Source organism: Pinus tabuliformis, chromosome 7 (genome assembly GCF_031772625.1).
Source record: "Pinus tabuliformis cultivar Carrire ecotype Pingquan chromosome 7, CPIR1, whole genome shotgun sequence".
NCBI classification, from domain to species: domain Eukaryota; kingdom Viridiplantae; phylum Streptophyta; class Pinopsida; order Pinales; family Pinaceae; genus Pinus; species Pinus tabuliformis.
Genome location: NC_142293.1, coordinates 1,120,362,893 through 1,120,389,294, shown reverse-complemented (window position 1 = coordinate 1,120,389,294; position 26,402 = coordinate 1,120,362,893). Strand labels below are relative to the sequence as shown.

General features: G+C 39.7%; 1 protein-coding gene across 1 annotated transcript in view; it reads left to right on the top strand.

Moving 5' to 3' along the window:
- The window catches only part of LOC149251454 (uncharacterized), a 37,518-nt gene that overhangs the window by 6,345 nt on the left and 4,771 nt on the right, over window positions 1-26,402 (top strand). The window lies entirely within an intron of this gene.

Sequence of the window (26,402 nt, the reverse complement as noted above, 5' to 3'; positions counted from 1 at the left end):
TGCATGTCCTGGGTTCTTCTCTCTAATGTCTACACCAAGCTTCTCAGTGTAAGAACCCTCTTGATTAACTGAATGGTCTCAGTTCTGTTTGGAATTCCCATGGCAGCCAACTGAGTACTTGTTCTATTGTTAAGCACATTAATCATCCTGGTGGCCACTTCAGGCATGTTGCTTAGAGCAGCCCTTGATCTCTGAATTTCAGTCTGTGCTTTTGGAATGAGCTCTAACTGCTCATGGATTGTTTCAATATACTACCATTGGTCATTAATAGATTGGCCAATATTAGCCCACAACACTATTTTAAGCTCAGCCACAACCTTATCTAATTTGAGCTCATTCTCTAGCTCTTTGATCCTGTCTTTGAGGGCTTTTATCTCCCTGCCCTTTTCTGCCACAGACTGCTTGGATTTGTCATATCTATCATTTACTTTGGCCAATTTCTCCCTAGTCTCATTCAGCTCTGTCATTTGAGCTTCCAGGGCCTGAATTCATTTCTTAGCTTCTGCATATCCAAGCTAGGGGCCTGCTCTGTTGTTGGTGGTGCTGAAGTAGATGGTGCTGCGTGTTCAGTTTGTTGAGGAGGAGGAATAGTAGTTGGAGCAGCTTCCTCAAGGTTAATGATTTGAGGAGGAGGCTGGGAGGTCCGATCTTCTTCTCTTTGTTTCAGGGTTGCTTGTAATGTTGCCTGTGCAGCCTCTGATTCTCCCAGCTTTTCTTGTGTCTGGATAAGCTGCTTATAGAGAGACACCAGCAAAGCTGTGGCATCTTGATCATGCCTTTGTTGAGCTACTTCATCTGTTTGAGGGTGAATTGTGGCTGGGAGTTTGATCTTTCTCCTTAAAGCTGCCATATCTGCATCCCTCAATTTTAATATTTCTTGTATGCCCTTGATATCTTTGGGATGATGCCCAATCCCAATAATTATATCTTCTAAGGACCTTATTCTGTTGTCCTTTGCTTGAGAGGATGCCCTTTCCAACTCAAGTTGGGCAGCTGTATTATTAAGGCTATTTTCTAGCCTGTAGTTATCCAATGTCTTGTCTGCCAAGGAAGCATAGACCATCTCACCTGTTTGTTTGTGTAACTCAATTTTATCCATTGGGTGGATGTCCTTGGCCAGGACCTCAAGATTGGTCCTCAAGTAATCTGAAGGGGACTGTGGCTGCAATGTAGTTGGTATGAGGTGACTCATGATCATCTTGCCCTCCTGGACATCATATGCAGACATTAGTCGCTGTTGGTTGGTGGGAGCCATTTTCAACAAATGGTTATACAGCTGTATTTTTATGGGCTCATTCCTTTTCTTTATTTCAATGAACTGCTGTTTAATGCTCAGTTCACCCTCTCTCTGCTAGCTAGAGGAGCTGACTTCTCCTCCCACTGTCCTCTCTTGTTCCTGTTGGAAGGAACTTGCAGATGCCTCCAAACTGGGCGGGCCCATACCCAAAGATTGCCCTATAGGCATCTCTTCCTCTAAAAGGGGGTTCATCCTGTGCCTCTTCTCACCATGACTTATTGATGTAGTCAAGGGAGTGTCTCTATCCCTTTTCCTGCTTACATCCTCCTTTTGTGGAGTTTGGAGGACTGAGGTTTCATTAACTGCTTCTTGCCTAGGAGGTACTATGTTTTGAGCCTGCTGCTCAGTGAGAATTGGGGCCTCAACTGCCCCTTCTTGATGTGTGGGCTGCTCTATGTCATGCTGCCCTACTCTTTGCTGTCATTCCTGTTGTTTCTGTTGCTCTTCCTATTGCTGCACTTCTTCTTGTTGTTCCATCTCTTTATCTGTTTGGTCTTCAGTCATGGGAGGTGGTTGCTCTTGTTCCACCTGCTTTCCTTTGCCTTTGCTGCCTGTCTGTTGAGTGTCCATGGCAGCTTGCTGATGTGTTGTTGAAGAAGAGGCAGCTGCTCCAAGTTGCCTTTGATATGATAAGGAAACCTGTCCACAAGTTTCCAAGTCAGCCTCTTTTTGCATATTCCTAGCCTCTCTCTCTAGTATCTGCTCTCTAGAGATTGCCTCTTCTAGAGTGCCCTCTTTCCAGCTTAAAGAATTTGCATACTTTTCAATATGAGGCAGCCTAACATGTGAATAGTTACCCAATTTGTGTTTTATCCTCCTGAGGGAAATAAAATGATTACGGTCATAAGGTGACCATTTGAAACTGGTTTGCAATTTGAGGCCTGCTAGGATCATATCTGCCTCCTTCCATCCCTCCTCTCTTTTGTTGTACAAAAGAGGGCCCAGCTGGCTCCTTACCTTCAGTTGTACCTTCTTGTTTTTGCTTTGGAAATGGATGTAGTCAGCATTTCCAAACTGCCTGAAGTATTCTAGGGCAAATAGTCTCATAGGGACATATCTTGGCAGCCTGTAAGGGTCCAATTCACAGCGATATACTCTGATCACTGTGTGGTGTTGGTAAAAATACCAATCACCAATGCTGTAGGATTTGGAGAGATGGATAACTCTCTGCATGTCATCGGTTAACCTTGGAGGAGGGACACCATACAACAATGTCATAGCTGGGTGAATGAACAGGTCTATAAATTCACAGTATGTGTATGGCGATTGAGAAACATCATGGAAAACTGAAGTCCAAAACACAACTGACCTTGGATTTCCCTGGGCATTAAGTTTCTTGAGGGGAATGGAGAAACTGTCTGGCTGATAAAACAAGAACAGGTGGTAGATGTATGAGGTGTATCTGAACACCCTTTCCCTTGGTAGATTCATTAGCTGTTCATGGATCATTTCTGCAATATAGGTGGCATAGTCATAGTGTATAGCTGGAGACTTTCCAGGAGAAAACATGGACAGCATTGCCATTATAGTGTCATCAACATCCTCAATTCCCTTGTATCCCAGGACATAGCTGATCAAATCCACTAGCATTCTGCCCAGGTCATTCAGGTAGTGATATCCAATAGGAGGAGTCCTTATAGTTTTAGAGCTTGGCTGTACAAATAGCTGGTTAATTTTGGTAATCTGGGCACTTGACAGATTCCTCCCCTTCTTTATTAAATCCAACATGGAAAGAGGGGTTAATGGCCTTGCAGTATGGAAATGCAGCATCTCATTTATGGTTTCTGGGGTGATGAAGAACAAAACTGAGCCTGTAGGACTGAGAACAGCTCTCTGGCAAGGATCATAGCATTCCTGGCACTTGTGGATCAAGTCTGGGAGGGCATTGACTTGAGGGAGGTTGTAAATGGGCAAATTTGAGTCCCAAATCCCTAAAATATCAGCTCCACCAAGGTGTTGGGCTTTCAATTCATTTAGCATGTGAATATTGAACTTGGAACCCATTGGAAACCAATCTAACATCTGATAATCTACATCTCCCCGGGCTTTCCATGTTATCTCCCTTTGAGGGGCATTCAGAGGCTGGATATTCAGGGCTATTGGTGTCTCCATAGCTAATAAGGCTTCAGATTTGTATGTATACTGGTTCTGAATGATCAGAGCAACCCGGAGGAGTTTCTTTACAATGGAAGTGAATTTCAAGGAATAGAGGGTAAATGAACAGCTGCAGCAATTGAAATATTGCTTTGAAGTGTAAATAAGACCAATTTCTGGTATCAATTTGTCTCTTTTAGCAGGTATGTACAGTTTGAGTGACTGGTTCGTGATTGCGCGAACAGAGTACAGTTTATTATGAAAATGTGGGCAAACAAGGCTCAGCTGGTGCTTTTCGACTTCGCAGTTGCGAATGGGGGCTAGACACAGGAATTTCACCGGCAATTTATAAGTTTCGGTGTCTTTTAAGCTTTTTGAGGGAATTCACAGACAAATTAGGCGTATGAAGGATTTACAAGGGTAAATACCTGGTAAACAACGAGCAACGATCACGAATCTATGTAGAAATGGCGCGCCGGAGGTCTCCAAATCAATTTCAGCAAGGTGGTGCAAGTTTGGACGTGGAAAAACCATGCAGAGAAAGCAACAGCTAATTGGCAAACGTATGAAAAAACGCGAAAATTGGCCAAAATACGGATTTTTGGCATATTGGCGCGTTTTTCTGGATGACGTCAGCATGATGTCATCAGGTGGGGTCAAGGTCGGATGACGTCAGCATGACGTCATCGGGTGATGTGGCGAGCTATGATTGGTCCACGGGGATAGTGAGGTGGCGGACATATCAGCGTGGGGGCGGATGAAGGAGTTGATGCGGCGGCGGGGTGGCAGTGACGTGGTGATGACGCGGTGATGACGAGGGCATGGCAAAACTGGTGGTAAACGAAAAAGCGGTAATGGTTTTCTCGGACCGCCTACCATACGGCGATGGTTTTGTCAGAGGGCAACCCGAGAAATTGTGAGGGCGACGCGTGGCAGAGGCCTGACGTCACCCTCTGACAGTTTCTCAGGTACTAAATGTCGGACGTCGGGACCACCCTGATATGTATAATGGTCGTCCGATCTAAAGCGCTCGATCGGACGGTTGACGGGTCAGTGAAGTGATCGGTCAATACGGAAGGGGGGCGGGGATTAAAATAATACTTCTTTCGGGATTTGTGCTCGGCGGACACCTCTTGGATGCGGTGGTTTGTAATGTTTTTTCAATGTATTTTGAAAATAAAATAATATGCGCCGATACGTTGGATAAGTGCAAAAAGTGGGTTTTGGGTGTGTTATTTGCAAATGAAGCGGGTCATAGGTAAAAAGGGTTTTTTCCAAGGTTTTCTTAGCAAATGAAGGTTTTAATGGGCCAAATGGATTCAGAAGATGGGAGGGGGTTTGGCTTAGGTTTATCAAAGTGACCAGATGTCATTTTGATCCCTGACAGAGAACATATGGCTATAATGCCAAGGGGAGGGATATTTATACAATGTTTGGGGTTTATACACCATGGTGTTATAATACTAGGGAAAGGGTAACATAGGGGAATTATATAATAGAGTTAGGGTTAATATGGATGAAAAAGGGTGGATGAAGGGAAATATCACTAAGTTTATTTGAAAATAACTTAGCTTAGGGAGTAGATCAAAATGAAAAGAGTTTTAGACAAGAAATGTGGCTTCTAATAGGACTAAGAACCACCATAAAACCATCAATTCTTCCATGAATCTCAACTGATGATGGGATGTTAGTTATGAATGAAAAAAGGGGAAAATTTGGGAAGTTAGACATGCTTCTTTGCTTGCTGCAACCTGATGGAGAAAAAGAACTTCTCAATCCATTGATTTTTCTTTGTGAAATAGGTTAGCACACCTTCAACTGTAAGGAATGACACTTCTGCAACCCCATCTGCCTACCCATCTACTTGCCTAGCATTTTTTGTTTTCTTCTTGGAGGGTGCACTTAGGCTTGCAGACCCTTATTTGCCTTTTCTTTTCTTTGGCTTTTTTCTTTTGTTTTTCTATCTAATTCTACCCTTATTTCTTTCAAGGTCCCAGATTAAGCAGTTGGGAGCCTTACTTTCTCTACCTGAGCTACTTGTCTGCCAAGATTAAACAGTTTGGACAGACTTCCTTCTCTATTCTACAACTGGAAATTTAAAACATGGCATGATCCAGGTTAGGCTGTTGGACCATCCATCAAAATTGAGTCCACATCAAGCTATAAGCACAGATTGTATTCTCTTGGAAATATGTGATCTTTGCATCATCAAAGCAGAGCATATTTGGACCTTTCCTTGCCAATCATGAAATATGAAACCTATTGGTATAGGTAGCTAACAGTGGCTCCACATGGGGATGGTTTTTCATTTGAAAGACCAAGAACAACAGGTCAGAATGCCTTGGCCCTTGACTGCTCTTATCAAGATTTTGAAGTTTGCTGCTTTGAAATGCCAAAATTGTGTACTTCCCTTCTTGGTAGACCTCTGATCCTATTTACCTTTTGCTGGTAGTTAAGAAAACTTGAGAAATTGCATTTTTACATCTTAACAGAAAGTAATATATACATCTGGATATGTACAAGGGAGAACTCAGGCTGCACTTATGGGTAGTAGTCAAAATAGTGCTTGAGCATCCTGCCATTCACAGGACCTTCATCCAAATCAGTTTCATTAAGACTTTTAAGGAAATAAGTGTTGTTTCCTTGTACTGCTTGGACAACAAATGGTCCTCTCCAAAGGGAATCAAATTTTCCATGTTTTCCCTTATCCTCTCTTCTTGAATCCCACTTGAGGACTTTGTCACCAATGTTGAAATCTTCTGCCTTAGTTCTCCTATCAAAGGCCTTCTTTAATTTTTCTTGTAGAACTTGAACTCTGCTGAAAACTTGATCTCTAGTTTGCTGTAAACATATTATTTGATTGATCCTTCTTTGCATATCATTTTGTTCAGCTTGGCTTTCTTGAAGAAGTTTCATAACAGGCACCCCTAGTGATGAAGGGAATTTGGCTTCTAATCCATAAACCAACTCATATGGGCTGGTCCCAATTGATCTCTTGGTTGTTAGTCTATCTGCCCATAGAGCATTCACAAGCTTCTTATGCCAATTCTTTTTGTTGTCTTCTAGCACTTTCTTTATAATGTTTACCAGGCTTTTATTTGATGACTCAGCCAGGCCATTTCCTTGGGGATAGTATGCAGTAGAATGGCCTAAGTTAATGTGAAATTTGTGGCAGAAATTCACCATTTTCTTGTATCTGAAAGCAGCAACATTGTCTGTTATTATTTTGTCAGGACAACCAAATCTAGCCAATATGTTATTCTCCAAAAACTGAATGATTGTTGAATCATTTGCTTGTCTACATGGAGCAGCTTCAATCCACTTGGTGAAGTAGTCTGTGGCTGTTAAGATCCATCTATGTTGGCCTGAAGATGAGGGATGAATTTCCCCAATGAAATCCAAGCCCCATTGTTGAAAAGGTCTCTCTGTTGCAATAGGCTTTAAGGGAAGTGGCAGTAACTGTCTCTTTCCCTCAAACACTTGACATTTATGACATGAGATGGTGAATTTCTTGACATCAGAGAACATGGTGGGCTAGTAGTAACCAACCCTTAGTATTTTATCCACAGTGGACTTCCAGTACAAGTGTCCACCACAGTCACCTGCATGAAATTCTTTTATGATATTGTCAGTTTCATTCTCAATTAGGCAGTTTAGCAATATCCCTTCATGGTTTTTCCAAAATAAATTTCCATCCATAACACAGAATTTAGAAGCTTTCATTTTTAAGAACCTACATTTAGTTCTGGACAATCCTGGGGGAGCACACAGGTTTTGCAATACATAACATATATCAGAGTACCAAGGGGATTGTTCAAAGGCTACATTGATCTTTGGAGTCGCCAGCTCCGGTTCACTGTCCAGCTGGTTGATGTCTAAGGCTTGGAAGTTTGCTTCTGTCATTAGTTTGGCCAAACCTTGCCCTTTTACTAGTTTTGTAGGTTTTATCTCAATATCAAATTCCAAGATGTTGGCAATCCATTTTCCTCTTCTGTCCTCTAGGTTTTCTTGAGTGAGTATGTCTTTTACAATAGGACTTGGCACATATGCTACAACATGGGAATAAAGGATGTAAATCCTAAAGTCTTTAATGGCTTTGACCAAAGCATAAGCTTGCTTTTCCATGATTTGATATTTTAAAGGTGCATCTCTAAGAGCTCTGCTAAAGAAAGCAATTGGCTTCTCATTTCCTTGGTCATCTTTCTGTAACAAAACAACAGCAATAGTATGCTGGGAGGCAAAAGAGAAAATGATAAATTCTCTGTCAAATTGAGGGTTGTTCAAGACCGGGGTTTGGGTAAGGGCCAGCTTTATACCTTCAAAGGCTTGATTTGCTTCAACTGTCCATTTCACTTTTGAATCTTTCTTTAGCATGTTATTTAGTAATCTGATTAGTTCTGCTAAGTTTGGGATAAACCTTCTCAAGAAATTGATTTTTCCCAAAAATCCCTGCAATTCTTTGATATTTCTTGGGTGGGGCATTTGTAGGATAGCTTGTATCCTATCTGGATCAATTCTTATGCCATCCTTTGAAATGATATGTCCTAACAACTTACCTTCTTCCAAACCAAATAGAGACTTCTTGGGATTCAAGGAAATTCCATATTTCCTACATGTTAAGAAAATCTGCCTCAAGTGTTTTAAATGTTCTTGGTCAGATTTTGAAAAAGGTGTGAGGTCATCTAAGTAAATGACTAAAAATTCATGAATCTCCTTTGCAAAAGCAATATCCATTGCTCTTTGAAAAGTTGCCCCTGCATTTTTCAATCCAAAAGGCATTTTTACATATTTGAAAGTTCCCCATGGGGTTGTAAATGCTGTTTTGTCTTGATCATCAGGGTGCACCAGGATTTGATTGAACCCTGAGAATCCATCAAGTAATGAGATCCTTGAGGCCCCTACCACTCTTTGGAGAATGTGATCGATCTTGGATAAGGGATAGTTGTCTTTGAGGGATACTTGGTTAAGATTTCTTAGATCCACACACAACCTTATTTCACCAGTTTTCTTTCTTGTAGGGACTAAGTTTGAAATCCACTCAGAGAATCTGATAGGTGCTATGATGCCTGCCTTAAACATTTTCTGTACCTCTTGTTCCATTGCTGGGAGAAGCATAGGATTGATTCTCCTCAATTTTTGTTTAAAGGGTTTTTGATCAAGCTTGAGAGGGATAGTATGCTGGATAACAGAGGTATCATAGGATTTTAGATCCTCATAACTCCATGCAAAAACATCCTGGAACACTTTAAAGAGGTCAATGTATTTAGGCTTTTGATCAGGAGGTAGAGATGCGGACAATTTTATTATTTTGGGTTTGTCAATGGTACCAATGTTGCATTCTTCAATGGCTGCATTTAAGGGCTGCATTTTTGGTTTTCTGGGAATATCATTTGAATCAAAGATGTCCTCTAGTGGAGTTAGGCCTGTTGGCAGAAAATTGTCTTTTAGCTCTATGATTTTAGTTTCAGCATTGGCCACTTCTTCACAACTGATTGGTTGAATTTGCTGAATGTTTTCCTTGTTGAAAATAGTTGGGTTTAGCATTTGTTTTGCTGTTTTGGGTGACATTGGGTGGTTAGTCTGTTCAAACTGTATTTGTGATTGACTTGCTCCTTCAAGTATTTGTGATTGACTTGTTTTGTCAAGTATTTGTGATTGACTTGCTCTGTCAGTGTCAATATTTAATCCTGCAAATTCTTGTTGCAGCGTTAAAAAATTGTTTATTTGCATATCATCCTCAAATACTTGCCAATCTTTAACATTGTTTGGAATGGAGGGTCTATGTTTTATCTCAACTGTGAAACAATTGTTAGGTTCCAACGGTAATTTGCAAGTACTAGCAAATGTGGCCAAACTATGAGCATGCAGATTGTGGGTTCTAGGAATTTTAGTGATTTGGAATTCAGAGAAAAAGTTTAGTACCTCAGCAACAACAGACCTATAAGACCTTAGTCTTTTGTCATTGGTGACAAAATTTCCCTTCACTTGTTGGATAACTAAATATGAATCTCCCATGATTGAAACCCTGGCAGCTTGCAAGAACTTTACTAACTTGAGGCCTAGTAAAAGAGCTTCATATTCTGCCATGTTATTAGTACATCTGAAGTTTAATCTATAGGCTCTGCCTTCTGCATGACTGTTTTCTTTATTGTGTACCCAAACTCCAGCTCCTGCCCCTAATTTGTTGACTGAGCCATCAAATTCAAGGAACCATAGAATATCTAGTTGTGAAGGAGATTTAATGATCTGTTCATGGACTGGCAATGTAAGTTGAGGTTCTGGTTTTTCATCTGGCTTGTCTTCTAGGACAATCTCATCATTTGATTGAATATGCTTGACAACTAGAGCAGCAGCAGTGTCTAGTGATTGATTGACTGTTGTTCATGGGTGGTAGTTCCTTCATTAGTATCTTCCTCTTGTATGAGTATCTTGGTTTTAACATCATTGTTTGAGGGAGTTGTGCTGTCATTGAAGAGAATGTATGAGTCTATGTCTGAATGGACAGCATATATGGGAAAGTTTTGAGGCTTTTCTTCACTGCTGACCATGTATTTCATGAGTGTTTCTCTGTATAGTCTTTTTGGTTGCCCAAAAACAGAGATGGTGGCATATGACATGTCTAATTGTAGGGAACCTTGGAGCTTAGCTCCCCATGATCTTGATAACAACATCCCATACTTCGGTGGGATATCAGCAACTACAACATCCATTAGAATTTTTTTGTTTGGGTATTGTACCAGCGACACACATAAATCTTTTATGAGACCTAAACACTTGACTTGGCTGGAGTCAAAGGAAAACAGGTCCTTGTATGGTCTTGTTATATCTAGATTCAATCTCTCCATGACTGCTTTTGGCATGAGATTGTGAGAGGCACCTGAGTCAAACATTGCATTATGTAATATTTTATCATGAATATGTAAGCTGACATAAAAAGGTAATACCCCTGTGACTACTGTTTTTCCATCCACTTCTGGGCCAAACAGTAATTCTGGGGTATCATCCAACACATTAACATCATCTTTGTTGCTAGTGAGTTGAAGGGACTTCTTGATCTATTGTTTATAGATGTCATGCTTGGCTAGTTCTGAGAGAGGAATTGCTATCTTTAGTTTGCCAATTTCAGTTTCTAGGTCAAAGGGTTTTTCAGATTGGGTCTTAGGGTTATGGATAACAGTCCTTTCCTTGTTCACTAGCTCTTCTTCTTGATTCTTATCTTGATTTTGGGACTTGTCCTTTTTACTCATCTCTTGAGGAGTAACATTTAAATTAAGGTGGGAGGATGAAGTAGCCACAGGCTGCTGTTTTAAGGACAATGGTTCAGTGATCTCTTCAATAATTACTTCTTCTGCAGGTGAATTTGTTTTGTCATTAGGCTCTGTGACTATGGCTCTTTTAGGCAGTTGATTATCCTTTATCTTTTCAGGCTGATTTACATTCACAGTTCTGCTCCTTAGCTTGTATTGTTTATGGACTTCATAGACAGCAGTGTCATAGCCTTGTTTAAAGTCAAAGGATTCACCTGATTTAGTTTGGAACAGTTTGATTTCATCATCCTCATGATCTTCTTGTGTTAAGAAAACTTGACTTTCACCATCTAGACCCATTAAATTAATCTGAGAATCTTCATTGGGTTCAGTTGATGTGGAAGTTTCAGCATAGTTTTCCTGGAAAGGGGGTCTTATGTCTTGGTCAGCACTGGCCTTGCCAACGTTTGGGTTTTGAGTTCTCCTAAAATTTGGATTCCTAGGAGGGTTATTTTGTGGTGCTTCCCATGATGATTTTCTCTCAACCGATTCCACTCTATCACCCAATCTTTTCATTCCATTCAGTATTGCGTCCAGATTTTGATCAAAAGCAGAGGGTTCCTCTTTGAAGGCTGTTCTCTTTTCCAACCTTGCTCTGTTTCTTTTGGCAATCAGGTTAGCTTCCACTGTGACAGCAACCTTTTGGGCCTCTGCAAGGGTTTGAGGGTCTCTTTCCTTTAACTGATAGGCCATGTCAGGGTCAAAACCATCAGGGAATTTGTACAAAGCTAAATCAGGAGGGGGTCTTAAATTTTGTGGGATTGCATTATATACATTGTTGAATCTTGCACAATACTCCAAAATAGTCTCTTGGGGGCCTCTTTTGATAGTGTCATATTCACCAAGTATGTGCAGAGGATCCTTCTTCTTCTCCCATCTGCTAGTAAAGGCTTGATACAGCTCATCAGGAGTTGTGATGGAATTTGCATTCAGAGATCTGAACCAAGTTCTTACATCCCCAGTTAGGCTTTGAACAAACATCCTCATTCTCACACTGTCATCATCTATTTCATAGGTCTCAAAATGGTCTTGCATCCTTTTGGCATGCTGAACAGCTGTCAAAGGGCCAGTGGAGTCAAAATATGAGATTTTGGTTTGGTAGTCTTGGGGTAGAGCTGCAGCATTGGCTGGTATTTGCAAGGGTGCATATCTGTTAGCCATATTCACAAGGTTTGGGGGATTTACAGGAGCAACTGGGATAAAAGGAAAGGTGTGTACCACAGGTGTAACAGGTGTGGCAGCACCTAGAGTGCTGTTCAAGGGGATATATGTAGTGGGTGAAGATGTGCCAGGAGGGCTTTGAGATGTAGATGGTGAACTGGGGGAGACAGGGGTAGAGCGAAATAGAACCTTAATAGGGGTTGGAACTGGTTCAGGATGGGCTGTCTCAGGACTCAATTCACTAGGATTTTCCTGCCTTTGCTGCTTTCTAATTATTCTAGGGATTTTCCTACCTTTGCTGGTGGGTTTGGGTCAGGGTTTGACCTAGTATGTCTGGTTTCCTTTTTAGGAGCAAGTTTCTAAACTTCTTTTTGGTATTTTGCAGGATATTTTTGTGTCTACAAAGGCCAGACAAGATTTTGAACTTTACTGTATATTTTCCAAAGCTAGCAGCAAAGGGAATGAGCAGCTTTCAAGAGATAAACAGAAATTAGAAAATCTTGAGGAACTCCCCAGCGGAGTCGCCAATTATGTTATCACCCAGGTTGTTCCCTATGAATCCCAAGGGAATACGGTCGGGGTAACCACTAACCAATCTTTTGATTATAGTTTCTAGCCAAACTGAAATCAGAGAGGGCTCTCTCTTTATGATTTGTCTCTGTTATGAGGGTATTTTAGGCTAGCTATTATGCTCAGGTTTTTGGTTTATGTTTTGGTTGAAGGACTTCTTTCAGTGCTTTAAGATGTAGTGTTCAGAGAGTAGTATATCATTGGGCAATGGAGTCTAGAGCTGTGAACTGTTTTGAAATGCTGGAGTGATGATGTTCAGACTGCAGGGCCTATTGGGTATCTCAAACAAACAAAATTTAAACTTAAGTGGTGATGTATGGTCAGCCAACAGAAAGCAATTAAGAATTCTCCATTAAGCTGGTGATGTGAAAGTGAAACATGTTGCTCAGGAGCAAACTTGAATTCCTGAAACAAAGGTCACTGTGAAAGATATATTCTGAAAGTGCAGCAATTAAGAATTACACTTATCAAGATTATAGCTGAAGAAAACATTCATTAACAACATAGATTGAACTCAGGGTATTGCATGAATAAATCCTGAAGGTTATTCTTTTTCTTTGTTGCTAAACACTTAGAAATTAGAAACATATATGGATTGTAACAGATTGAAACACATAACAAAGAGAGTTACAGAAAACTTATTGTATTGTGAGGTACACAGGAATCCTGCAGTTTTCAACAAACACCAGAACGCATTCAACACTCCAGAACTTTGAGAAATTCCATCACTTTGTTTATTAAACTCTGAAAAGATTACAGCATAAGAACTTCTTCAAGAGAAATCAACAACAACCCCTGCAAGCTTGTGCGAGGGGCAAATATATACAATCGGTTGTACAAAATATCTGAGTGCTAAGTTATCTCAGAAATGAATATGTTCACCAACTTTTCAAGATATTTAGATAAGAAAGTTATTACATCATTGAATACAAAGTAAATGCATCTTTATGCCTGTCAGAAGATATTTTGGCCTTTGGAGGCCACTGAGTCGGTTGGAGTGATCTGCATTAATGCTGAGAAATGCGCTTTTGGAGCTGCTTTGCTGTAGCTTCTCGGCCTGGACACCTGTAGCTTCTCACCTTGCTTTGTTGGCCGTAAGTTCTGCTGAGTTGGCTCAGCTTTCATCTTTAACGCATGCTGATTCTTTTAAACTGTCCTGTGTATGACAATTTGCATTTTCCATGAACAAAATTTATTGAATGGCTTCCTGTTTATAAAATCATCTGTATTGCCTTAGTCCACCATTCTTGGGTAGGTAGTTGATGCCTGAGAATTGCATCCATAGTCTCCTCTGCTTCTGTATATTTATAAAAATTGGGAGGCACTTCAAAAAGGTGTGTAATTTCATTCATTATAAAAAATAAACTTTCTACTCTGTTGTAGAGAGTCTGTCCTGTGGTTGATCCTGTTTCCTCTGAGGTGCTGGGCTTCTCGTTGATCTGACTTGTGGCAAATGTATTGACCCTCTTGGCATACTGCTCGTGTGTGAACAGTCTCCCTACGCTGTTCAGTAAGCTAGGGAGCCCTCTGTTTTGTAATACCTGAAATTTCTCCATAAACCTATTTACCTCAGTCTGCATGTCCTGGGTTCTTCTCTCTAATGTCTGCACCAAGTTTCTCAGTTTAAGAACCCTCTTGATTAACTGAATGGTCTCAGTTCTGTTTGGAATTCCCATGGCAGCCAACTGAGTACTTGTTCTATTGTTAAGCACATTAATCATCCTGGTGGCCACTTCAGGCATGTTGCTTAGAGCAGCCCTTGATCTCTAAATTTCAGTCTGTGCTTTTGGAATGAGCTCTAACTTCTCATGGATTGTTTCAATATACTGCCATTGGTCATTAATAGATTGGCCAATATTAGCCCACAGCACTATTTTAAGCTCAGCCACAACCTTATCTAATTTGAGCTCATTCTCTAGCTCTTTGATCCTGTCTTTGAGGGCTTTTATCTCCCTGCCCTTTTCTGCCACAGACTGCTTGGATTTGTCATATCTATCATTTACTTTGGCCAATTTCTCCCTGGTCTCATTCAGCTCTGTCATTTGAGCTTCTAGGGCCTGAATCTCATTTCTTAGCTTCTGCATATCCAAGCTAGGGGCCTGCTCTGTTGTTGGTGGTGCTGAAGTAGATGGTGTTGCTTGTTCAGTTTGTTGAGGAGGAGGAATAGTAGTTGGAGCAGCTTCCTCAAGTTTAATGATTTGAGGAGGAGGCTGGGAGGTCCGATCTTCTTCTCTTTGTTTCAGGGTTGCTTGTAATGCTGCCTGTGCAGCCTCTGATTCTCCCAGCTTTTCTTGTGTCTGGATAAGCTGCTTATAGAGAGACACCAGCAAAGCTGTGGCATCTTGATCATGCCTTTGTTGAGCTACTTCATCTGTTTGAGGGTGAATTGTGGCTGGGAGTTTGATCTTTCTCCTTAAAGCTGCCATATCTGCATCCCTCAATTTTAATATTTCTTGTATGCCCTTGATATCTTTGGGATCATGCCCAATCTCAATAATTATATCTTCTAAGGACCTTATTCTGTTGTCCTTTGCTTGAGAGGATGCCCTTTCCAACTCAAGTTGGGCAGCTGTATTATTAAGGCTATTTTCTAGCCTGTAGTTATCCAATGTCTTGTCTGCCAAGGAAGCATAGACCATCTCACCTGTTTGTTTGTGTAACTCAATTTTATCCATTGGGTGGATGTCCTTGGCCAGGACCTCAAGATTGGTCCTCAAGTAATCTGAAGGGGACTGTGGCTGCAATGTAGTTTGTATGAGGTGACTCATGATCATCTTGCCCTCCTGGACATCATATGCAGACATTAGTCGCTGTTGGTTGGTGGGAGCCATTTTCAACAAATGGTTATACAGCTGTATTTTTATGGGCTCATTCCTTTTCTTTATTTCAATGAACTGCTGTTTAATGCTCAGTTCACCCTCTCTCTGCTGGCTAGAGGAGCTGACTTCTCCTCCCACTGTCCTCTCTTGTTCCTGTTGGAAGGAACTTGCAGATGCCTCCAAACTGGGCGGGCCCATACCCAAAGATTTCCCTATAGGCATCTCTTCCTCTGAAAGGGGGTTCATCCTGTGCCTCTTCTCACCATGACTTATTGATGTAGTCAAGGGAGTGTCTCTATCCCTTTTCCTGCTTACATCCTCCTTTTGTGGAGTTTGGAGGACTGAGGTTTCATTAACTGCTTCTTGCCTAGGAGGTACTATGTTTTGAGCCTGCTGCTCAGTGAGAATTGGGGCCTCAACTGCCCCTTCTTGATGTGTGGGCTGCTCTATGTCATGCTGCCCTACTCTTTGTTGTGATTCCTGTTGTTGTTGCTCTTCCTGCTGCTGCACTTCTTCTTGCTGTTCCATCTCTTTATCTGTTTGGTCTTCAGTCATGGGAGGTGGTTGCTCTTGTTCCACCTGCTTTCCTTTGCCTTTGCTGCCTGTCTGTTGAGTGTCCATGGCAGCTTGCTGATGTGTTGTTGAAGAAGAGGCAGCTGCTCCAAGTTGCCTTTGATGTGATAAGGAAACCTGTCAACAAGTTTCCAAGTCAGCCTCTTTTTGCATATTCTTAGCCTCTCTCTCTAGTATCTGCTCTCTAGAGATTGCCTCTTCTAGAGTGCCCTCTTTCCAGCTTAAAGAATTTGCATAATTTTCAATATGAGGCAGCCTAACATGTGAATAGTTACCCAATTTGTGTTTTATCCTCCTGAGGGAAATAAAATGATTACGGTCATAAGGTGACCATTTGAAACTGGTTTGCAATTTGAGGCCTGCTAGGATCATATCTGCCTCCTTCCATCCCTCCTCTCTTTTGTTGTACAAAAAAGGGCCCAGCTGGCTCCTTACCTTCAGTTGTACCTTCTTGTTTTTGCTTTGGAAATGGATGTAGTCAGCATTTCCAAACTGCCTGAAGTATTCTAGGGCAAATAGTCTCATAGGGACATATCTTGGCAGCCTGTAAGGGTCCAATTCACAGCCATATACTCTTATCACTGTGTGGTGTTGGTAAAAATACCAATCACCAATGCTGTAGGATTTGGAGAGATGGAGAACTCTCTGCATGTCATCGGTTAACCTTGGAGGAGGGACACCATACAGCAATGTCATAGCTGGGTGAATGAACAAGTCTATAAATTCACATTATGTGTATGGTGATTGAGAGACATCATGGAAAACTGAAGTCCAAAACACAACTGACCTTGGATTTCCCTGGGCATTAAGTTTCTTGAGGGGAATGGAGAAACTGTCTGGCTGATAAAACAAGAACAGGTGGTAGATGTATGAGGTGTATCTGAACACCCTTTCCCTTGGTAGATTCATTAGTTGTTCATGGATCTTTTCTGCAATATAGGTGGCATAGTCATAGTGTACAGCTGGAGACTTTCCAGGAGAAAACATGGACATCATTGCCATTATAGTGTCATCAACATCCTCAATTCCCTTGTATCCCAGGACATAGCTGATCAAATCCACTAGCATTCTGCCCAGGTCATTCAGGTAGTGATATCCAATAGGAGGAGTCCTTATAGTTTCAGAGCTTGGCTATACAAATAGCTGGTTAATTTTGGTAATCTAGGCACTTGACAGATTCCTCCCCTTCTTTATTAAATCCAACATGGAAAGAGGGGTTAATGGCCTTGCAGTATGGAAATGCAGCATCTCATTTATGGTTTCTGGGGTGATGAAGAACAAAACTGAGCCTGTAGGACTGAGAACAGCTCTCTGGCAAGGATCATAGCATTCCTGGCACTTGTGGATCAAGTCTGGGAGGGCATTGACTTGAGGGAGGTTGTAAATGGGCAAATTTGAGTCCCAAATCCCTAAAATATCAGCTCCACCAAGGTGTTGGGCTTTCAATTCATTTATCATGTGAATATTGAACTTGGAACCCATTGGAAACCAATCTAACATCTGATAATCTACATCTCCCAGGGCTTTCCATGTTATCTCCCTTTGAGGGGCATTCAGAGGCTGGATATTCAAGGCTATTGGTGTCTCCATAGCTAATAAGGCTTCAGATTTGTATGTATACTGGTTCTGAATGATCAGAGCAACCCGGAGGAGTTTCTTTACAATGGAAGTGAATTTAAAGGAATAGAGGGTAAATGAACAGCTGCAGCAATTGAAATATTGCTTTGAAGTGTAAATAAGACCAATGTCTGGTATCAATCTGTCTCTTTTAGCAGGTATGTACAGTTTGAGTGACTGGTTCGCGATTGCGCGAACAGAGTACAGTTTATTATGAAAATGTGGGCAAACAAGGCTCAGCTGGTGCTTTTCGACCTCGCAGTTGCGAATGGGGGCTAGACACAGGAATTTCACCGACAATTTATAAGTTTCGGTGTCTTTTAAGCTTTTTGAGGGAATTCACAGACAAATTAGGCGTATGAAGGATTTCCAAGGGTAAATACCTGGTAAACAGCGAGCAACGGTCACGAATCTATGTAGAAATGGCGCGCCGGAGGTCTCCAAATCAATTTCAGCAAGGTGGTGCAAGTTTGGACGTGGAAAAACCATGCAGAGAAAGCAACAGCTAATTGGCAAAAGTATGAAAAAACGCGAAAATTGGCCAAAATATGGATTTTTGGCATATTGGCGCGTTTTTCTGGATGACGTCAGCATGACGTCATCAGGTGGGGTCAAGGTCGGATGACGTCAGCATGACGTCATCGGGTGATGTGGCGAGCTATGATTGGTCCACGGGGATAGTGAGGTGGCGGACATATCAGCGCGGGGGCGGACGAAGGAGCTGATGCGGCGGCGGGGTGGCAGTGACGTGGTGATGACGCGGTGATGATGAGGGCATGACGAGGGCATGACAAAACTGGTGGTAAACGAAAAAGCGGTAATGGTTTTCTCGGACCGCCTACCATACGGCGATGGTTTTGTCAGAGGGCAACCCGAGAAATTGTGAGGGCGACGCGTGGCAGAGGCCTGACGTCACCCTCTGACAGTTTCTCGGGTACTAAATGTCGGACGTCGGGCCCAACCCGATATGTATAATGGCCATCCGATCTAAAGCACTCGATCGGACGGTTGACGGGTCAGTGAAGTGATCGGTCAATACGGAAGGGGGGCGGGGATTAAAATAATACTTCTTTCGGGATTTGTGCTCGGCGGACACCTCTGGGATGCGGTGGTTTGTAATGTTTTTTCAATGTATTTTGAAAATAAAATAATATGCGCCGATACTTTGGATAAGTGCAAAAAGTGGGTTTTTGGTGTGTTATTTGCAAATGAAGCGGGTCATAGGTAAAAAGGGTTTTTTCCAAGGTTTTCTTAGCAAATGAAGGTTTTAATGGGCCAAATGGATTCAGAAGATGGGAGGGGGTTTGGCTTAGGTTTATCAAAGTGACCAGATGTCATTTTGATCCCTGACAGAGAACATATGGCTATAATGCCAAGGGGAGGGATATTTATACAATGTTTGGGGTTTATACACCATGGTGTTATAATACTAGGGAAAGGGTAACATAGGGGAATTATATAATAGAGTTAGGGTTAATATGGATGAAAAAGGGTGGATGAAGGGAAATATCACTAAGTTTATTTGAAAATAACTTAACTTAGGGAGTAGATCAAAATGAAAAGAGTTTTAGACAAGAAATGTGGCTTCTAATAGGACTAAGAACCACCATAAAACCATCAATTCTTCCATGAATCTCAACTGATGAGGGGATGTTAGTTATGAATGAAAAAAGGGGAAAATTTGGGAAGTTAGACATGCTTCTTTGCTTGCTGCAACCTGATGGAGAAAAAGAACTTCTCAATCCATTGATTTTGCTTTGTGAAATAGGTTAGCACACCTTCAACTGTAAGGAATGACACTTCTGCAACCCCATCTGCCTACCCATCTACTTGCCTAGCATTTTTTGTTTTCTTCTTGGAGGGTGCACTTAGGCTTGCAGACCCTTATTTGCCTTTTCTTTTCTTTGGCTTTTTTCTTTTGTTTTTCTATCTAATTCTACCCTTATTTCTTTCAAGGTCCCAGATTAAGCAGTTGGGAGCCTTACTTTCTCTACCTGAGCTACTTGTCTGCCAAGATTAAACAGTTTGGACAGACTTCCTTCTCTATTCTACAACTGGAAATTTAAAACATGGCATGATCTAGATTAGGCTGTTGGACCATCCATCAAAATTGAGTCCACATCAAGCTATAAGCACAGATTGTATTCTCTTGGAAATATGTGATCTTTGCATCATCAAAGCAGAGCATATTTGGACCTTTCCTTGTCAATCATGAAATATGAAACCTATTGGTATAGGTAGCTAACACCTCTCAGACTACCTGTCTTGTTGCCTCATTACATGGGTTTTCTCAAACTATATATCTTGGATTTCATGGATTGGTTGTCTCATTAAAAAATATGCAGATTGACTACAGTGCTTCTCGGATTGGTGGAAGTGTCTTACCTAAAAATTGTAGCCTTACACCTCTGATCTTAGCGGCATTCTTCAGTACTCATTTTGCTTATGCATCAACAACTATTTTGGTTAGTTTCATTACCAAATTTTGACTTGGACTCAGGAAAAGATACCTCAGATAGCATGGAATAGTTTGATAAAATCATTGTGACAAGGACCGAGCCTAAAAATAAAAAATACCAGACAATGGCAGTGATTGAGAATGAGACACCGCCTTGGATAGAATCAGACAATGAATTGGATAGTAGCGTGCAGTGGGTTGATTTATGTGACATAAATGGACTATAAACTAATACTACAGCAATTTCAAGGGTGAATTCTATCGTGGAGTTGTTTGAAGTTAACCTCAAAGTATAGTGAATTGAACAGTGAAGGTGAAAACCAAGGACTACACAATGAAGCAGAGTAATTGAACAATGAAGAATTTTTCAAGGAAATTCAAGTAAGTACTATTCTTGTTCTCTATCAAAGAATATAAAAGGATTGTTTTCCTTGGATTTGGTGCCCCTAAACATAAGGTTGGTGCCTTGGAAAAGACAGGGTCAAAGCCTTAGAGGTCGGAGCCTCCTTAAAGTCCAAGTTGGTGCTTCGCAACAGTTTGGTGCCTAGACAATTGTAGGGTTGGTGCCCTCAAATTATTATTGTACTCAATTATTTGAAAAAAGGATTTAAGTCCTCCCTTGTTCTAAATAAAGCTATTATTATTCATTTCTTTCTGATTATATTTGTGAAGAATCTAACTGGTAAAAATAACAATTGGAAAGGAATACTGGTTCACCCTCCCTCAGTATTTCCAACAATTGGTATCAAATCCAAGTTCTTCATTATCATCCTAACAGCTAGAAGAAGGATTCATAGGTCGCAATGAAGAATCAAGAAATGACAGGAAAGATTCCCTCGTTTGATAGTACAAACTTTGGTTTTTGTAAGAAGAGGATGTCCTACTATTTAATGTCTCTTGGACCTGAAGTATGGAAATTTGTTTAGATGATTACAAAGCTCTGCACACTCTTTCGACTGATCAAGATGGAAGGAAAAATTACATTGCAAATGCAAAATAATTAAATTCCATAACTAGTGGAATTACTAACTCTGAATTCACAAAATTCATGGGATGTTATTCTGCAAAACAAATGTGGGACAAGCTCATTGCTTTATATGATGGGGACTCCAAATTTAAGAAGGAAAATATCCAAACTCATAGAAGGAAATTTGAGAGTCTTAAAATGGATGATGAAGAAGACATTGCATCATTCTTTCTCTAAGTAGTTGAAGTCATCAACTCACTTAAAAGCTTAGAAGCAAATATTGAAGAAAACACAATTTTTCAAAATGTCTTGAGATCTCTTCCAGATAGTTTGACTCCAAGGTAAGTGCCATAGAAGAAATAAAGGATTTGGATACTTTAAAAATGGATTAACTTCATGGAGTTCTCATTGCTTATGAAATGAGAAAAGGGATCCCAAATTCCAAGGAAGCAACATTCAAAGCTTCAAAATAAAAAAATAAGGGGAAGAATTGGAATACCAGCAATGATGACTTTGATATTGAATCTAGACTTGCACAGTTTATATGAAAGCTAAGAAAAGGATCCAATCTAAAAGGTAAGTATCCTCTCATTTGTTTTAAAGGTGGAAGGATAGGTCACTATACTACAAAATGTCCTCATAAATATGATAGTGATGATAAAGAGGAATATAAAAAGGGGATGTTCAAAAATAAAGGTTTTAAAAAGAAGAAATTGTTCTCCAAAAAATGATTCTGATGAAGTTGAATTCATGATCACCAAGAAGAAATCAACTGAAAATATCACTTTTCACAAAAGAAATGATGATGAGTTAGATGAGGAAAATGACTATGCTAGAAGAAGAGAAGTATTATTCATGGAATTTACAAATGATGATGACTCTGAACAAGAAGGTGAAGGAAATGTGGATGAGTTACTAATGAGTGCCATTGAAGAAAATGAGAAATTACGAAAGAAGATTATTTCTCTCAAAGTAGAAAAGGAGGAAGCAAAAACGAGGGAATATTTCTTGAACAATAAACTAAAAGAGAAAGAAGATATCTGCAAAACACATGAAACTAAAAAAATTTCGCTAAGAAAAGAATTGGATCAAGTTCAAACGAGTTGCAAAATCTCTCAAACACTTGATAACATACTTAATTCTCAAATACCTCAATATGAAAAATCTCGGATTGGATTCAAAGTAGAATCATCAAGTACAAAGGATAATGTGAATAAGGAAAGCCAAAGAAGCTATGTTGACATTCTTTCTAGTCATCCAAAAGAAGAGATTTCATCTCACCAAGAACCAAATTTCACCTTTATCAATCCAAGCAATGAAGGACAACTCCAAGGAAGAATACTACCTCAAGTCAAGGCTATTCTAACAGGTACCAAACAATCTTTCTTGGTTATTGTTTTTATTGTAAAAACTTTGGTCATCAAGCCAAGCATTGCAAGGCTCATAAGGACAATGCTTCAAGAAATAAGAATCAACAAAGCAAGCCACTTGGCCTCAAAGAACAAGGACAAATCAAGACTTACAACTCTTTTGATCCTTTGGCTAAGTATGATCCAAGTTTCTCATTATGTAATGATTATGGTCATGATGAACAAAATTGTCCATTCAAAAAGGAAGATCTACAAAAGGATGAACCTGCTATTGATAAATGTCGCTAGCCCTATGTGCTCATAGTGATGAAAATCAATGGTTCGTAGACAGTGGATGTTCAAGACACTTGTTAGGTGACCGAAAGAAATTTATCTTCTTAATCAATAAAGATGGAAATGTTTATTTTGGAAGTGGATCTTCCAAGATAGTTGGAAAAGGAACTGTTGCTCCCATCAATGGAAAAGGAAAAGCCCAAAATTCATTGTTGGTGGAAGGAATCAAACACAATCTTTTGAGTGTGATCTAACTTTGTGATCAAGGACACAAGCTTTTATTTAGTGCAAAATATTCTAAGATAAGGAGCTCCTCCTCGAGTGAACTTATATCTAAAGGAATAAGAACACCAGATAGTGTATACATTTCACACAAAATTCAAGAAGATAAATTTTATGTAAGTCGAGTAGATGAAAGTTGGCTATGGCACAAACGATTGGGACATATAAGCTTTGATAACTTGATCAATATCATCAAAACAAATGTAGTAAGGGACATTCCAAAAATCATCAAGACGGATTAAGTTGTCTGTGGACCATGTCAACATGGAAAAAAAAAAGAATTAGTTTCAAGACTAAGGAATTATCTACATCAAAATCTTTGGAGATCATACATGCATATTTATGTGGACAAACCATAACTCCATCTCTACAAGGCAAAAGGTATTTTTCTTTATTTTTTTATGACTATACTAGAATTATGTGGGTATACTTCATAAAATTCAAATCCAAATCTTTTGAATGTTTCAAAATTTTTGAATATCTAGTACAATATGAGAAAGAATCAAAGATTAAATGCCTTAAAACATATAGAGGAGTAGAATTTACTTCAAAATAATTTGATGAATTTTGTAAAGTAGATGGAATCAAGAGAGAGATATCTATTGCTATAACTCCCAAACAAAATGGAGTAGTATAAGAAGAAACCAAACTGTACAAGAAATGGCAAGAACAATTCTACTAGTAATTGATTTTCAGCCCAAGTTTTAGAGACAAACATTCGGGACAAATTTTTTACCTTGAATCAAACACAACTAAGACCAAATAATAACAAGACACCATATGAACTATGGAAAGGGAGACATTCTTTGGTAAAGTACTTTAGAATCTTTGGAAGAAAATGTTTTATGAAGATCAATGATGACTCACCAGGAAAATTTGATTCTCGAGTCGATGAAGGAATACTCCTTGGATATTCTACAAGAAGCAAAGCTTACAAATGCTACAATAATTGACTACGAAAAGTAGTAGAAAGAATTGATGTAAAAATTGACAAAGCTCTTCCAGAAAAAGAAATTGAAGTCCATGAAGAAGATCCTATCCTTGAAGAATTTGAAGAAGAAGAGTCAGCAAAAGAGGAAAAAGATCAAGAAAATAAAAAAGAACCATCTCAAACTCCTTCAAAAGTGAAATTCCTCCAAAAACATCATTCGGAAAAGCATATTATTGGCAATGTAGATGAGGGAATACAAACCCAAAGAAGGATGACAAGTACACCAAGGAAATATGATGTTGCACTCTTATCTATGATAGAACTGAGACTTTTACTCAAACAAATAAGGATCCTCATTGGGTGAAAGTCATGGAAGAAGAAATGTCTCAAATCGAGAAGAATGAGACATGGGAGTTGGTACCTCATCCAAAAGATAAAAATATAATTGGAACCAAGTGGGTAATCAAAAACAAAATGAATGAAGATGGACAAATCATTAGAAATAAGGTGAGGCTTGTTTGTAAAGGTTATTCACAAATTGAAGGAATTTATTTTGAAGTAACCTTTGCGCTAGTATCTCGTATGGAAGCTATAAGGATGTTTTTGGCATTTTCTTGCTCAAAAGGATTCAAATTCTATCAAATGGACGTAAAATTAGCATTTCTAAATGGGGAACTCAAGAAAGAAGTCTACATGGAGCAACCATAAGAGTTTGATCTAGCAAAAGGAAAAGAATTTGTAGGTAAGTTGAAAAAGGAATTATATGGGTTGAAACAAGCTCCTAGAGCTTGGTACGCAAGATTAGATCACTATCTACAACAACAAGGCTTCAAAAGGGGGTTGTTAGGAAGTAATCTCTACATGATTATGGACAAGGATAAAATACTAGTCACTCTTGTATATGTTGATGATCTAATTTTTACTAGCAATAATGATGAGAAGAGCCATGAGTTTGCTCAAAATATGTCAAAAGAGTTGGAAATATTGATGATTGGTGAGTTATCTAACTTCCTTGGACTACAAGTATCTCAAACCACAGCAAGCATGTTCATATATCAAGAAAATTATCTTAAAGACATGCTTAAAAGATATGGGATGGAAGAATGTGAACCTATGAGAACATTGATGGCCAGAGACTGCAAATTGAGAAAAGATGATAAATCCCCCTTAGTATATGCAACTATTTACAGGTCAATAATTCGAGCTCTCCTATACTTAATTGTTACAAGACCCGACATTATGAAAGTAGTAGGAATGGTGGGAAGATTTCAATCAGCTCCTAAGCAATCCCATTTTTTGGCCATGAAAAGAATTCTCAGATACTTGAAAGGAACTCCTGACTTTGGTCTTTGGTATCCCAAAAGAAAAACTCTTACAGTGACATCTTACACCGATGCTAATTGGGCTAGAAGCATGGACGATCAAAAAAGTACCAGCGGAAATGCATTCTTCATGGGAGATTGTCTAGTATCTTGGCTCAACAAAAACAATCATCTATATCTCTTTCCACAGCTGAAGTCGAATATATAGCTGTTGCAAATTGTTGTACATAGATACTATGGATGAAGGAATATTTTATGGATGTCAACGTAGAAATTAAACAACTAATCACCATCTATTGTGACAACACTAGTTCCATCAGTCTCTCAAAGAATCCGATGATGCACTCAAAGACTAAAAATATTCCAATCAAATATCACTTTCTCCATGAATAAGTTGTTGAACAAAACATCAATTTGGAGTACATCAATACAAAAGAAAAAATTGCAGATATCTTCACAAAGCCTCTTCCACAAGAAGCATTTGAACACCTTCGCCAAAAGATGGGGGTTATTGCTCTTGCATCACATTAAATAATCATCTTCACAAGAGTAGGGCAACATGTCAGGGGGAGCAGCATGACAAAGAAATCAATTTGATAGGGGGAGTACTTGGCCACCCCATTTGCCATTGATGTCAAAGGGGGAGAGGATGTTCAGATATTTCCATCAATGACAAAGGGGAGACTGTTGGTCAATAATTGTCATTGATGAAATATAACTCTCTTGATGGACATTGATTTGATGACATATGATGTCATGGTTGGAAGTCACCAAGGATGATGCATGGTTGATGACATGAATTCCACCATGATCACATGGAAAACTTAGATGGCACACCATGATGAGGAATATTATGATGAGGAACTTGGAGTCATGATGATGACACACTATGATGATAGTTGTTTGCGCAAAAAAATCATGCCCATTCAACAAAGAAATTAAACCTAGACACCATGAAGGCATCCTCTCGAATGGAACCATAGACCATCTGAAAGAGGATTGTTTCCCCTTTCCAACGAGCCCTCACACACCTCCAAACTCCTGGTGGTTAGAGAGAAATAATTTTTTTAAGATAAAATGTAATTATTCAGTTATGGAGCCGACCTGTACTTAGTCTCTCATGTCGGCCTACCTATAGGAGTCATGTCTTTTCTCATTAGCACTGAAATCATTATATATATGAGTGCTCGGACATCACTTTTCACCATCAAGCATTCGGTGGAAATACAGAGTAGGATTAATTTTGTTCACAATTAGCTAACATCCAAGAAAAAAGACTAAAGGAACCTTAGACTTCTGTGCCTCAGATCTTGTGCACAGTGATAACCAGATTGATGAAAGAACACCTCGATTAACTGTTT